Here is a 15,795-nt window from a genome sequence, read left to right as displayed (position 1 = left end):
ACAAAAATACGCATGCCTTATTTGCTAAGTGAATTGTGAGAATCCATGCTACAAATCCTGACCACTCTAGTAAATCAGATGTTAATGGGTTTTCCTATTTACTAATGTTATAAAATTGTCTTAAATGGTGTCTCAATTTGAGGAATTGAAAGTAACTTTTGCTCCCTTTTGCTATCATAGAAAAATGCAACTGAAAAAATACCTATCTTTTTGATATACAAAAATTGAACATTTCTCGATCAAGCAAATGGGCTTTTTAAAAATTATAATGCCCCAAATCCTTCATCAAATGTAATTCTATTAACTTTTTTGAAATCACATATGTACACTTCAGAACTAGTTTGTAAGGATGTACTAACCAGTTGTTCACATTTATATGAAGTTCAAGACATTTGTTTGTTTTACTGTTTTTTGCTAGCTGTTGCTGCTTTTCATGAAGGCCTATCTATTTAGGCTCAGACAGAAAAAAGCAGTGATCAATACCACAGATTTTATCCATAGCTCCAGTCAGCTACCTAATAGAATAATTCTGTTGATTAGAAGGCAATATAATGAATAAATATTTTTCAAGTAATCAGTTATGAAATAATAATTCCAGGGGTGCCTGGGTGGCTCAGTTGGTTAAGTGTCCGACTTCAGCTCAGGTCATGATCTCACGGTTCGTGGGTTTGAGCCCCATGTCGGGCTCTGTGCTGATTGCTAGCTCAGAGTCTGGAGCCTGTTTCAGATTCTGTATCTCCCTCTCTCTCTGACCCTCCCCTGCTCACACTGTCTCTCTCTCTCTCTCAAAAATAAATAAACCATTAAAAAATTTTAAGAAAATAATTCCAAACCAATGTTCTTATATCTAGAGGCCCACAACTACACAGAGATGGCTCTAATTAGAATGTCTAGTTACCAACGTTTTAAAATCTAAACATTTAAGTTGTGAAATGTCTAAAGAAAGATTGCATACATATATACATGTTTTCATTAGATTGAGAAAATATTATTTTAAAAAATATGGCTATTACTGTGCTCCTAATGAGATAAGGTTTAAAAAAATTAAAACTTTATTGATGCCAATGCTGGTGGGAAATTCTAAGACATCTTTATGAGTTTAAGACATTTATTTTTACACCTTATGGTCCTTTGTGTAATTGTAGTTAACAATTTACAAATATCTAAAATTCTAACATTCCACAAAGTGACTACAGCTTCCCATCATTCCAATTCTTGACATGCCTTGCTCCACTCCAGTTGTTCGGTAAGTCCTTCAATTCTTCCCATGCCTTGGTCTTTGACTTTTCCCTCCCAGCCCAGCAAGTCCTCTCCACAACTTATTTGTCCTCTAACACTCTCTATACCAACACTGCTCTCTTCCCTCTATTTCAACTGTTCTTTCTCCTCTATTTAAGTTTCTCCAATTCCATTCTTTTCTGGCTCAAATCCTGGCTCACTCCCACAATGATCCTCCTCTTGGTAGCAGAGCCTATTGTAGAAAAGGACATGACCTTCAGAATTAGTGAAACTAAGGATCTATAGTCTCTAAAATCAGGTAGAGAGTCAAAACTTCAACCAAAACTGTGATCATTCATTCATTTATTCATTAACTCATCATTAACTTATCATCAATCTTCTGGCCAATAAATGTTTATTTAGCTATAGCCATTGACTAGGCACTGGTGATACTATGGTGAACAAATTTAAGTCCCTGCTCCCAGATAGACAGATATATAGATAGATACAGAGATATCAGACAAATATATAATGATTTCAGGAATTGGCAGGTTCCAAGAAGAAAAATTAAGTGGTGCAAGGAAATGCTTAGGTTGAATATTAGGGAAAGAATCTCTGATAAGGTGACAATGTACAGAGATCTTAAGAAGTATAAAAGGGAGGCATGCATAGATACTGGGGAAGAGTTCCCCAGAAGAGGGAACAGTAAATTCCTCTACTGTACCTTACAAAAAGTCACCAATGATCATAACTGTTAGCATAGGCTCTTGAGTCCCACTTGTGAGTCTGAATCCAACTGAATCACTTACAATCTGTGTACCTTTGAATAAGTTCATTAACTTCTACTTTTATCTGTGAAATTTCAGTAGTATTCATCCTTATCTCTGGGAGAAGAAAGTAATTGTGAGGATTAAATGATTTAATATATATAAAACACTTCAACAAGTCCCTGAAACACAGTAGGTACTCATTTTATTTTATTCTTAATCCCAGTGGAGATCAGTCATTCCTATCAAATTTGACTTTTTTGCAGGATTTATCTGCTTTGTTCACTTCCATTATAACACTGTTTCTTGGTTTCCTACTTGTCTTTTTTTATATGAGTACAAAGATTTTTTTTCCCTTCAATTTTCCAAAAAATAATCCTTAAATACGGTCTTAAAGGTTATACTTGCGTTTACATATATACCTAAGAAGCTTCCTGTCCTCAGCACTCCTCTATTTGCCCTCACAGGATAGGTAATTTTATTTAGTCTTGATCCCACAGTTATATGCATACTTTTCATATGTCCATGACCCTCAAATTTGCATCTATAGCTTTGACCACAGACTCCTAAATTCCACTGCTAATTTGACATCACCATTTGGGGCTACATCTAAAAGACATTACAACCTTAATATGGCCAAAACTAGTACTGATTCCCCACATGTTCCTTAAATCTATTCTAGGCTTGAAGTCTTCCTTAAGCCAGTAGATAACTATCACCATTTATTTTAGGACTAAGTTCTTGGAATCACCCTTGATTTTTCTCTTCCCTCACACCTCACGTACAAAACATCAACAGATCTCTGAAGCTTAACTTCCAAAAATAGGCATAATTTAATTAAAATCTCTAGTGCTGTAGTTAAAGACCCAGACTATAGCAACAGCTGTTTATTGGCTATTTGGCCTCGACTGTCAACTCTCTAACAACTTCTTCATACAAGAAAAATAATTTCTCTAAATCATATTTCTCCGCTTACAAGAGCCTTCAAATTACTCTCCATTACCATAAAAATAAAATCCAAACTTCTTACTATGGCCTACAATGTCTTGTAGGATTTAAGATTTAGGTTAAGGTCCTTAATGTCCAAACTTATTGTCTTCTCCCACCACCACCCCTCCCCCATCCAGTATATCCAGCCACACTAGTTTTGATTGTGTCCCTTAAACACATTACACCTCTTTTGATCTCAAGGTCTTTTGTGGATTTTTTTCAATTTTATTTACTTATTCTGAGAGAAAGAGAGCATGCATGAGAGGCAGAGAGAGAAGGAGAGAGACAGAATCCCAAGCATACTCCACAATGTAAGTGTAGAGCCTGATGCAGAGCTCAAACTCACCAACCATGAGATCACGGCCTGAACATAAACCAAGAGTCAGATGCTTAACCAACCAAGCCACACTGATGCCAGGCTCTCAAGGTCTTTTGATTTATTGTTTCATCTATTTGGAATGTTCCTTCCCTGGAACTTATATGGCTGCATCCTCATGAAATAAGTATCAAAGCAAATGGATACAGTTATCTCCCAGCCAAGCATACACTTAGCAGAATTTTATACAGGGAAGTATTTAAGAGCTTGGGCTTTGCGAAAGCCCTTAAATTAGACTCAAATCTTAATTCTATTATTTACTTATGTAAAAGCACATAGAAATTAAAAATAAGAAGCTTATTTCTTCCTGGCTGGATAAAAGAGAAAGCAACCTTTTCCTTTACTTAGAGCATGTACTTTAGAAAACTAAATATTATGAGTCCTTTCTTTGTTTCTTAAAATTTATGTATTTTTTTTTTTAATTAGGGGAACCTGGGTAGTTCAGTCAATTAAGCATCCAACTCTTGATTTCAGCTCAAGTCATAATCTCGTGGTTCATGACTTTCAGCCCCACATGGGGCTCAGTGCTGACAGCATGGAACCTGTTTGGGATTCTCTTTCTCTCTCCCTCTCTCTCTTTTTCTCTCTGCCCTTCCCCCACTCACACCACACACACTCTCTCAAAAATAAATAAAGCTTTAAAAAGTAAAATAAACAAATAAATAAATAAAAGCTAAGTAAGGCCTTTTGCCAGTTTTACAACCTAGGTATATCTTTTTCAAGAACCTGAGGACCATCTCTATGATAGGCAATCATTAAGGAAGATAGTACTCGTATCTCCCTCCCAGTTTCTTTGGAAGGTTAGGAGCCTAATTTTGACAGGTGCCAAATTCCAAGATGTAAAACTATCTCCTGTCATAAAGATATATGTTTATTTTTCTTTTGGATAAAGCCAATAAACTAACACAGATAGTCACCCAATTACCAGGTGAATCTAGGGTAAAATATGTGTAATAAATGGTGCTGTCAGGTCTCTTAGTCAAGGACCATTTATTGTTTGTCTTGAAAACACATATGTAATGGGTTGTATCTGCTTGGCTATATATAAGGTGAGATTTCTTTTTGTCTTTGTAATCTCTTAACAGATTGCCTGTGATGTGCATTACATTTTGGCTTAATGCTTATTCAGTAACAGAACCGTTTTCTTTCTCTTCTACTTTTGTGGACATGTATATCTGGCTTAGGAGATTTTGCTTTCAATTATTTTCTCAACACTTACTAGCTATGAACTAGCAAGTTACTTATTTAACATTCCTGCCTCATTTTTCTCATATAAAATATGAGAAAAGGAGGAATAATAAGGAGTAATAACACCTCCTAAGTTCCTTTAGAAAGACAACTGAGTTAAACCATGTAAAGATGAGCATCTGGTACAATGAAAGTGCTTGATAATTATTAAATGTTGTTAATATTCTGATAGCATAATACAATCCTGAGTACCACCAGAAGTCTTCTTTATTCATTATAATGTTTGCCAGTTTATGATATATCTCTTTCCTCAAAAAAGCTCTGATGATTTCTCTTTCTCTGTATTTCTAGAGCCTTCTCATAAACACCAAATAATATTTATTTACTCATTGACTAAGTAAATTTGAAGAAACAAACTAGACGACAAACACTATTAAAAGAGAGCTATTTCCTCATTCTTTTTCAAAGCCTGTTATTAAGAGGCCATAAAGATGTTTTCTAATATTTTATAAATATAAAAATATTTTATATTACATATACATAAATATATAAAAATATATGAAACAAAGAGCGTGTCTTGTGGCCATTTATTTTTAGGGGAAAAACCTTCAAGTTTTAATAGCTTATGAAATTTATATCTTTGGACTATCAATAATAGAATAACATTCTGTATACTTGGCTTTAAAAGAAGAAAAATTATAACATATTTCAAACAATAATAATATTTTTAAAGTTTCAGTGCCTAAGAGAATGTTTCATTTATTTGAAAGATTCACTTCTTTGGGAAAGTATCTTATTTCAAATAAAAACAAATAAATTGAAATTAGCTGTTTTATTTGCATGCTTTTTCTCTCAATTACAATCATGCACATACATGTCTGTATGTACACATGTATAGATCCCTATTACTAAACGCTTTGCATTTTAAACACAAGAAATCTGGATTTGTATGTACAAAGAAGAATAAAGTTAAGATTCTACTCACATTGTAATGATATAATCTTTACAGTTTAATGAAAATGCAAATAAGTTAACAGCTTAGATGAATGATATATGTTACTATATGCTGTATGTACTAAAAAAAAAACCCCACAGATAAATGAGTTATAAATTTCAGCTCAATCTGAGCATTTGGTGGTACCATATATCCTTTATGGGATATAAAAATTAGTTATTTTCTCATACCAGTTAAAAGATCCCATTTATAAACAAAATATTAACATAAAATAATTATTATTAGTGGCTGTTTCAGAATGTCTTACATATTTATTGTACTATTCACATAAGAGACTTTTGAAATAGTCATCATTTCTAGGGTAAAAACTCACGTACGACAAATTCCCATCTTTCTTCTAATATGTCTCTTTTCCTCTGTCAAATTCATAGATCATTTTTAATTCCTGAACTTTTACTTTTACTATGGAGGTAAATGAGGAAGGAAGGTAGTAAGTGGACAAATAATTTTAGAAACATAACTGAAAAATATCTTGACTTAATTATAACAATGAGCGTTTGCTTACATATGAGCTTTGTGGTTTTATACTATTGCAACTGTCAGAGAGATGCAGGAATATTGATTTCTTATTTCAATGTCCTTTATAGTAGCTGCTTTATATAAGAAAAGTCAATGTTCACCTTCTTTGGGAGATACATATTAAATCTCCTCAAACATTCCTTGCTCAAAATAACTTCTGAAATTCCTAGAATTTCCCCTTGAAAACACACATGTAAACCCTTCAGTGCTTAGCAGTTGTTGCTGTTAATAATCTTACACTCAGTCCATTGTGTAATTTAACATGTTTCTTGTTACCGGTTATGGCCATCACTGCTTCAAGGCAAAGTATGAAACCCTTGTTGAAGGGTGCAGCCTTGAGGGTCATACTTTTTATGAAATAGACCTAACTGTTATCCCTACCAAAGCTAACTGGGCAAAAGTTTGATCCCCTCCAAAAAGCTTGGTTTAAAAAGACAAAAACTGGGGTGCCTGGGTGGCTTAGTCGGTTAAGTGTCCGACTTTCGCTTGGGTCATGATCTCGCGGTTCGTGGGTTTGAGCCCCGCGTCGGGCTCTGTGCTGACTGCCAGCTCAGAGCCTGGAGCCTGTTTTGGTCTGTGACTCCCTCTCTCTCTGACCCTCCCCTGCTCATGCTGTCTCTCTCTCTCTCTCCTAGAAATAAATAAAACATTTAAAAAAATAAATAAAAAGACAAAAACAAAACAAACCAAAAAACTAGACTTATGAGGTTCTCTTTCATTAATTTGAACTAAGAGAAAACAAATTGACTGATTAGCAATGGGTGAGATGAAAGAGTGGCTTGAAAGTAGATTGAGGGTCATGGTAAATCAAAGTCAAGTGTACAAAGAAGGCATGAGAGGACAGAAACTATAAGAAAGCAGAAGAAGAAAATAAATCAGGAGAAAGAGTTCATGTGGTATATGAGTCATGTCCTGGGACAAGTCCACAGTAGGGGACCCAACTTGACACTGCTATGGCTAAATCCATAGCATAATTCAGAGTTCAGCCTTAATATCCAAGCTAAGTGTCATGAAAGATGGCTTCATAAAGTCTCTTCTTTGTGGATTTCTATTATGTTCTAGTTATATCTTCACGATAAGTATCACTTTGCTAAACCTAGCTTCTTTGCTCCTTTCTTCCCAGAAACAGAAATATCTAGGGAAGATACATGGTTAATGTGACATTTCAGCTCAAAGTAAAATTCATCTTTTCAAGCAAATGTAGGACTTTCAAGAAGTCTTCATTTGAAACTTATCATTGTCCATGTTCTATAACCCCAGGTAGTGTTTCATTAGGTCTCTGAATCACAGAATTTTAGGTCTAAAAGTGACCCTACATATATTTTTATGTTGTCATTTTAAGGACAGAAATTTAGAATCCCAAGTACTATTTGTCATTTTCCCAAAGTTATACTCCTCTAAATCAATTTAGCAGAGACCAGAATTCAAGTATTATAAAAGACAGGAGCACCTGGGTGGCTCAGGAGATTAAGTGTCCAACTCCTGATTTCTGCTCAGGTCATAATCTTATAGTTAATGAGATTAAGCCCTGCATTGGGCTCTGTACAGACAGTGTGGAAGCTGCTTGAGATTCTTCTTTCCCTCTCTCTCTGATTCTACCCTGCTTGCACTTGCTTTTTCTCTCTCTCTCAAAATAAATATACATCAAAAGATAAAATTTACCTTAATGGCTAGTTATTTGAGTATTTCTTTGTCACCAATCATACCTATTTAGAGGTAATACCCTTTTATTCTGATATATGAAACAAGTAGGACTTTGACATAGGGTGTCAATACTATGGGAAAAGAAAGAGCAGTCTTGTGAAAAAAATAAAATACAATAAAAAGAATACAGATTGTCTTGGATCATATTGAGGGAAAGTGATTACTAAAAACTAGACATTAACACGATTGTAAGACTCTTTGTGAACCTTGTAAGAAGCACATGTGCATATTTTTACACTGAATTATTCATATTACTGTGTATATATAAAGTATATGCCTGTGAAGATTAAATCAACTTAAAATACTTAGCATTGTCCCTACCTCACAGTACAAGCTCTCTCTCTCTCTCTCTATATATATATATATATAGAGAGAGAGAGAGAGGAGAGAGATTTTATATATATATATATATATAGAGAGAGAGAGAGATAATATATATGTATGTATATATATAGAGAGAGAAAGGGAGAGTATATGATTATAATTTTATTCTTTTTTGTAGTACAATGTTACAATGAGTCTCATTTCTCTAAGTAGATTGTTGTTTCTGTTTCTCTGATCACCTTTCAAATAGAATTTTTTTTCACTGAAGAGCTTGAGTTTTAAACAAATGGATAGGTTTTAAACAAATGGATAGATTTTATTTCTGATAATACTGGCTTACTGTTGTACATAAACTGATTGTCAGTTTATAAGTTTACTCAAGGCAGTTTAAGGAAAAAAGATAAATTTATTGTCATGATAAAGAGGTATCACATGGAATCAAAGCCAGCAAATCCAGCTGGATACTATAAAAATTAGAATCAAAAATCAATATCAGAAGCCCAGATTAATCATAATATTAATACAGCTTTTTTTGCAACAGGTTTGCCACCAGAACACAGGTGTCATGAAAATCACTGCTAAACCTAAACCAAAACGGGAAAAGAAAAGAGTCATATTAACATTGTCATCACTGGACACGTAGATTCGGGCTGGTCTACTGGTCATCTGATCTACAAATGTGGTGGGATTGATAAAAGAACTATCGAAAAATTTGAGAAGGAGGCTGCTGAGTTGAGACAGGGCTCCTTCAAGTAGGCCTGTGTCATGGATAAACTGAAAACCGAACGTGAATGTGGTATCACCACTGTTACCTCCCTGTGGAAATTTGAGACCAGCAAGTATTATGTGACCATCACTGATGCCCCAGGACACAGAGATTTTTATCAAAAATATGATTACAGGCACATCTCAGGCTGACTGTGTTGTCCTGATTGTTGCTGCTGGTGTTGGTGAATTTGAAGCAGGTATCTCCATGAATGAGCAGACCTGTCAGCACGCCCTTCTGGTTTACATACTGGGTGTAAAACAACTTATTGTTGGTGTTAACAAAATGGATTCCATTGAGCCACCCTATAGCCAGAAGAGATACGAGGAAATTGTTAAGGAAGTCAGTACCTACTTAAGAAAATTAGCTACAACCCACACAGTAACATTTGTGCCAATTTCTGGTTGGAATGGTGACAACATGCTGGAGCCAAGGGCTAACATGCCTTGGTCCAAGGGATGGAAAGTCACCTGTAAAGATGGCAATGCCAGTGGAACCACACTGCTTGAAGCTCTGAGTTTCATTCTGCCACCAACTCATCCAACTGACAAGCCCATGTATTTGCCCCTCCAGGATGTCTACAAAATTGGTGGTATTGGTACGGTCCCTGTGGGTCGAGTGGTGACCAGCGCTCTTAAACCTTGCATGGTAGTCACTTTTGCTCCAGTGAACGTTATACCTGAAGTAAAGTCTGTTGATATGAACCACAAACTGAGGCTCTTACTGGGGACAATTTGGGCTTCAATGTCAAGAACTTATCTGTCGGGGCGCCTCGGTGGCTCAGTCGGTTAAGAGGCCGACTTCAGCTCAGGTCATGATCTCACGGTTCATGGGTTCAAGCCCCACATCCAGCTCTGTGCTGACAGCTAGCTTGGAGCCTGGAGCCTGCTTCAGATTCTGTGTCTCCCTCTGTCTCTGGCCCTCCCCTGCTCACACTGTCTCTCACTCTCTCAGAAATAAATTTTAAAAAATTAAAAAAAATAAAAAGAAGAATGTATCTGTCAAAGCTGTTCATCATGGCAATGCGTCTGGTGATAGCAAAAATGACTCACCAGTGGAAGCAGCTGGCTTTACAGCTCAGGTAATTATCCTGAACCATCTAGGCCAAATCAGTGCTGTCTATGTACCTTTGCTGGACTGTCACACAGCTCACATCACCTGCAAGTTGGCCGAGCTGAAGAAGATTGACTGTCATTCTGAAAAAAGCTGGAAGGTAGTCCCAAGTTCTTGAAATCTGGTGATGCTGCCATTGTTAATACGGTTCCTGGCAAGCTCATGTGTGTTGAGAGCTTCTCTGACTATCCTCCTCTGGGTCACTTTGCAGTTTGTGACATGAGACAGATTGTTGAGGTGGGAGTCATCAAAGCAGTGGACAAGAAGGCAGCTGGAATTGGCAACGTCACCAAGTCTGCCCAGAAAGCTCAGAACGCTAAACGAATATTATTCCCAATACCTGCCACCCCAGTCTTAATCAGTGGTGGAAGAATAGTCTCAGACCGTTTGTGTCAACTGGCCATTTAAGTTTAATAGTAAAAGATTGGTTAATGATAATGCATCGTAAACCCTTCAGAAGGAAAGGAAAATGTCATGGGGACCATTGTGTGTGTGTGTGTGTGTGTGTGTGTGTGTGTGGCAGTTTTAATTTATTAGTTTTTAAAATCGGTACTTTTTAATGGAAACAACTTGACCAAAAATCTGTCACAGAATTTTGAGACCCATTAAAACCAAAGTTTAATGAAGAAAAAATAATATTAATATATTTATTATTCTGTGATTTTTAATAGATACAAATAATTATTAACTATCAGAGGAGTCAATATAGATAAACAATTAGAAATTTTCATTTAAAAAGTTAGTCTTAGGGACCCTGGTGTCTCAATGTCAAGTGTTAGACTCTTGATCTCAGCTCAGGTCATGATCTCATTGTTTGGTTAGTGAGATTAAGCCCAATATCAGGCTCTGTGCTGACAACACAGAGGCTGCTTGGGATTCTCTCTCTCCCTCTCCCTCTCTCTATCACTCTTCTCTCTTCTCTATCACACTCGTGCTCTCTCTCTCTCTCTCTGTCAAAATCAGTAAACTTAAAAACAGTCTGCTTAAATTTATATATCTATTAAGTATCATTTTCCACTGACCATGTCAATTTCAGAAACAGTGTTAAATCTTATCAGGGTGTGTATGAAACTAAATATATAGTGTTTTGGTTTTTTTCCTCCTCAGTAGTGCTAAAGAGGGTTTTCCTAGAATGTACTCTAGGAGGGAAGGGAGAGTGCACACTAGAGAAGATTTTTAGCAGAAGAAATTTAATAAATGGTATGTTTCTATATATTACATAATTGTCAGAGAAGGATTTACATTTCAAGGGAAAGCCAAGGTACTTTAATGAAGAAGACTGGGGAACAGTCGGAAAGAATGGGAAGGCTAAAATTGAAGACAGCATTTATAAATTAATGGTTGAGCCATGGAAAGTTTTGATGATCCAACATGTAAATCTAGTTGTGAAGTCAATTTATCTAGCATCTTGGTCCATTCCTATTTGTTATTTATGCTTTTAATTTTGGCTTAGACAGCAACCATAAGTTTACTAAAAGAAATAAATATAAGAGACTCTCTAGGTTTGCCTTAGGGAATCAAACTGATTTCATACATCTTTTCTTTGAACTGCATTAGACCTTTTGAAGATAAACATAACTGTGGAATAGAAAAGAGATTGTTGAAGACCTAATGTGATTAGTTTTATCTTGAAAACAGTTATCTTTCCTTCTGAGGTAAAAATGACTTACTTTTGAAGTTCACTGAAAAAAGAAAAGTATTTTCTGTAAGTGATACTCAAAGCTTAGTTGTAATGGTTTTTAAGGATTATATGGAAATCCTGGAGAGGAATAATCAGAAGAGTGTATGCAGAACAATAGCTTCTTGGATTTGGTCTTTAAAAATAAACTCTACAGTTTATTTTCCCCATTCTTAAAGAGATACAAATTTCCTAAGAAATTAGGAAAGTTTACTGATCAAACAGACTAGAAAAATAAATTTTGTTATTTTAGGATCTAACTAATAGTGGAAAATAGAAAAGTGATGGAAAAAGAGCATCAAGATAAGAGTGAAGTGCAATACAGGTGGAAAGAAGTATTTCATGAATCGCGTTAACTGTTGCTGATAATGTGTAAGATAAATTCTATTTCATAGCACAAAGTCAGCCTTACTACGATATAAGACTTCAGATTCAAAGATCACTTCAAAGACTATATATCCAGGTCTTAAATACTCTCTATGACTCATTTGCCTAGTAAAAAAACTCACATATTCAAACAGAGGTTTTCAATCCTAGATCCACATTACAATGGTTGGGATTTTTTTTTTTTTTAAACTACTAGCTCTCAGCCACAGAAGTTCTGATTTAATTTTCCTGGAATAGGATTGAGTTTTGCTTTAACATTCAAAAAATAGAGCAGTCTCCAGAGTTAGACCACTGCCATAGATATGGTCTGACTAAAGTTCCCATTGTGAACACAGAGGTCTAGGAAGCCAATCTACTTGTTTGGTTTCTGTGGTTGACTATGGAGATTGTATCATACTGGTGACATTTTTAACCTACTACTAACTATAACATCTAGACATTTTTCACACCTTATAAAGCTCTGTCTCCTCTGTTTTACTATTTTTTACTCAAGTATTTGCTCCAGTTGTAGAACTTTCTATTGGACCTCCCCTAAATTTCATCTTGTTGAAAGTAAATCATCATTAGAAATAGAAATAACCATAATCACATTCCTTGTCTCATAAGTGGCTTAATATATACATCACCTCATTTGAACTTCATGATAACATGACTCACAAGCTAATTGCTTTTTTGCTATATATATTATTTACCCTTGTAACTGATTTTTTAAATCATTTTCTCTATCAGAGATTTGAATTTTCTTTAATAATTTAGCAAATACGTATTATAGGCACTGTACCTGATCTCTGAGGTATCATCCACAGTGTATATGCCCATAACATGTTGTCAATGAAAAGATCAAGACAAAGTACAGGGCTTATTGTATCATACCACAGAGTACAATGTGTGCTCGTGTATGTGTATAGGCCAATGTTAAAACAGCAAAACATAAGCTATAATGTATATATACCAATGTATATACATATACATAAAAGTAGATGTATCACACTGTCAACAATAGCCATCTGTAGAAATGAGAAATTTTTACTTCCTATTTTCATATTTCCATAGTGTTTTTAAGTTTGTTTTATTTTTAATTAGAAAATTCTTCATTGCATAGAGCAGGCACAGTGCCTACTGCCCACAATGCTTCTAAAATCCATGAAAATATCTTACTTTATTGTAAATCAGAAGAAAAAGTAAACTTTTTAGATGAAAAAGTTAGTATATAATATTAATATATTCATCTTTATACCAATACAGACATAAAATATAAATTTTAATATTTTTATGGAAGAAGGGGTCCATAAAAGTTGTAATTCAGCCTTAGGTATGGGCTACTTGTAGAGTAGAAAAACACTTTGATGTTATTATCTGTCATATATACTATTAGGCATCTCATCCTAAAGTCAAAGTACAGAAAGTCTCCATATCAGTTGAGAAAGACAGATATTATATGCTTTTACTCATATATGGATCTTGAGTAACTTAACAGGAGACCATGGGAGAAGGGAAGAGGAAAAAAAAATAGTTACAAACAGAGGGAGGGAGGTAAACCATAAGAGACTCTTAAATACCGAAAACAAACTGAGGTTTGTTGGGGAGGCTGGTGGGGGAGAGGGGAAAATGGGTGATGGGCATTGAGAGGGGCACTTGTTGGGATGAGCACTAGGTGTTGTATGCAAGCATTGAACCATGGGAATCTACCCTTAAAACCAAAAACACACTTTATAAACTGTATGTTGGCCAAATTGTTGGCCAAATTGACAATAAATTATATTTAAAAAAAAAAAAAGATGGATTGAGCACATGGTTTATTGAATTTCAAATAAATAGCAAACAATATAGGTTAATATAGTTATGACAGTGTGTCAGTGGGATAGAATCATACTACTTCAGTCTCTCCCTCTATCCCTCCTTCCTTTTCTACCATTTGCTCTTCTGCATTAGCCTTCCCTGCTATAATATGGCTGTAAGGACCAGAGTTGAATGTAATCAAGATGGCGAAGCAGAAGGAAGGTACCTGGAAACACATGCTTATTTTATAGGAAAAGATACAGGGGCCAGACTCCAGACCAGTAGCTATTGCTCATATAACTTGCTACACAGCTATGGTTTGTTTCTACATACCTAAGATAGAGGCTGCATAAGGCCAGACTGGTGACACAAATGAGTGCTTGATTTAAAGGTGATATAACTGTCATAAAACTTTGGTGCTTCATGAATATGTAATACTTGTTCATTCTATCTCCTCCTATCTATGTCAGCACACAAATGATCTATTTATTTTATCTGTATCTAACATGTTTCAGAAGCTTCTGCTTACCATCTGTATTGTATTTTATTGTCCTCTATTATTTATTTTTCTGGTTCTCTATGATACAATGGGCTATTCTTAAATAAAATCACAAACATGCAAAAAGTTACGTGATCTGACCACAATAAAATTAACCAAGAACTCTACAATAAAAATTTAACTGAAATAACAGTAAGCACAGCCTTTCTAACAAATCAAAAATATTTAAAACTTTGAGGTTTTAGTGATGAAAACAAACAACCATAGCAAAAATTCTGTTACTTTCGGAGGATGTAAGTGAACCAAATAGTACTTTGAAAAATAATAAATAAAAGCAATTAATCTAGTATTTATTTTCTTTTATATAAAAACAGTTCACCATAACTCAATTGTTGATGAGGAAGGTTCCTCTCTGGAAAGCCATCACAGCTAACAAGACTATTATCTTTTTGTAACCTCTAATGACATAGAAGTAAAAGATACTGGCAACAATCATCAATTGCTACTGACATCAGAGAGAAAAAGAGAGAGAGTATTTAAGCATGAAACACTATCTATGAAGTGATTTTGCCAAAAACCTTAAACCTGACTTTGATCAAACTTCTAAGTCTACCTCCCAATTTACAGGGGGAAAAGTAAGTAACAAACAGAACTATCTTAATAGACATGTAAGAATGTAATCAGCAAAATCCAGATTAAAATTCTCTAAGGATATCCCAATTAGTTTCTTCTGTGAAAAATAAATGCAAAAGAAAAACAGATATAGAGGAAGAGCATCTTTTAATGAAACTTAAAGAAACATACCAACTACTCTCAGTTTATAAATAAGATTATATAATTTCCAAAATTTGCTTCAAAGTAATTTTGGGGAAGTAGAGGCTAAGGGTACCAGTAAAAATAAGACTGACCATGAGAAGATAATATTTGAAGCTGAGGACATGAAGATTATTATATTGTTTTCTCTTCTTATGTAGATCATTGTCCTTTTCTATAATAGAAATGAAAAAAAGAGAATAGAACCATACTGGATTTTTCTCTGTCTTGAGCAACTAAGCAATTAGGAGAAAAACAAACAAATAAAAAATAGACAATTTGACTATTTAGAAAAATAATGATAAAAGAAAAGGACAAATGCATGAGTTTAAGTCAGGGTGAAGTCATAAAGTTTTTCCCTAATACGTTTTTCTTATATAACAGAGAGAAAAGACAGGAGTTGCTCATTTTCAGAATGCAAAATGAGAAAAACAGTGGTATTCAAAGAAAAACAGAAAAAATGAGCTAATGAAGGTAACATCAAACATGCTTGAATTAGATTACACAAAGATAAAGTAATCAATACTAACATTCAAGGAAAGAAAACAAATAATTAGACCCTTGATAAGTCTACTAAAAACTAAAAAAAAATAGAAATAATGATAATTATGAGAATAAAATGTAGTATAAAGGAAATGCAATAAATATAAGCTAATGGA

The 15,795-nt window shown here is 34.7% G+C and overlaps 1 pseudogene; it reads left to right on the top strand.

Annotated features, from left to right (window-relative positions):
* Positions 1-8,692: 8,692 nt before the first annotated feature.
* On the top strand, positions 8,693-10,388 carry LOC120236367 (annotated as a pseudogene).
* Positions 10,389-15,795: the final 5,407 nt, after the last annotated feature.

This window comes from Hyaena hyaena, unplaced genomic scaffold (genome assembly GCF_003009895.1).
Source record: "Hyaena hyaena isolate Hyena2069 unplaced genomic scaffold, ASM300989v1 scaffold_153, whole genome shotgun sequence".
NCBI lineage: Eukaryota > Metazoa > Chordata > Mammalia > Carnivora > Hyaenidae > Hyaena > Hyaena hyaena.
The sequence above is the reverse complement of the archived record's forward strand: the minus strand, read 5'-3'. Positions and strand labels throughout refer to the sequence as shown.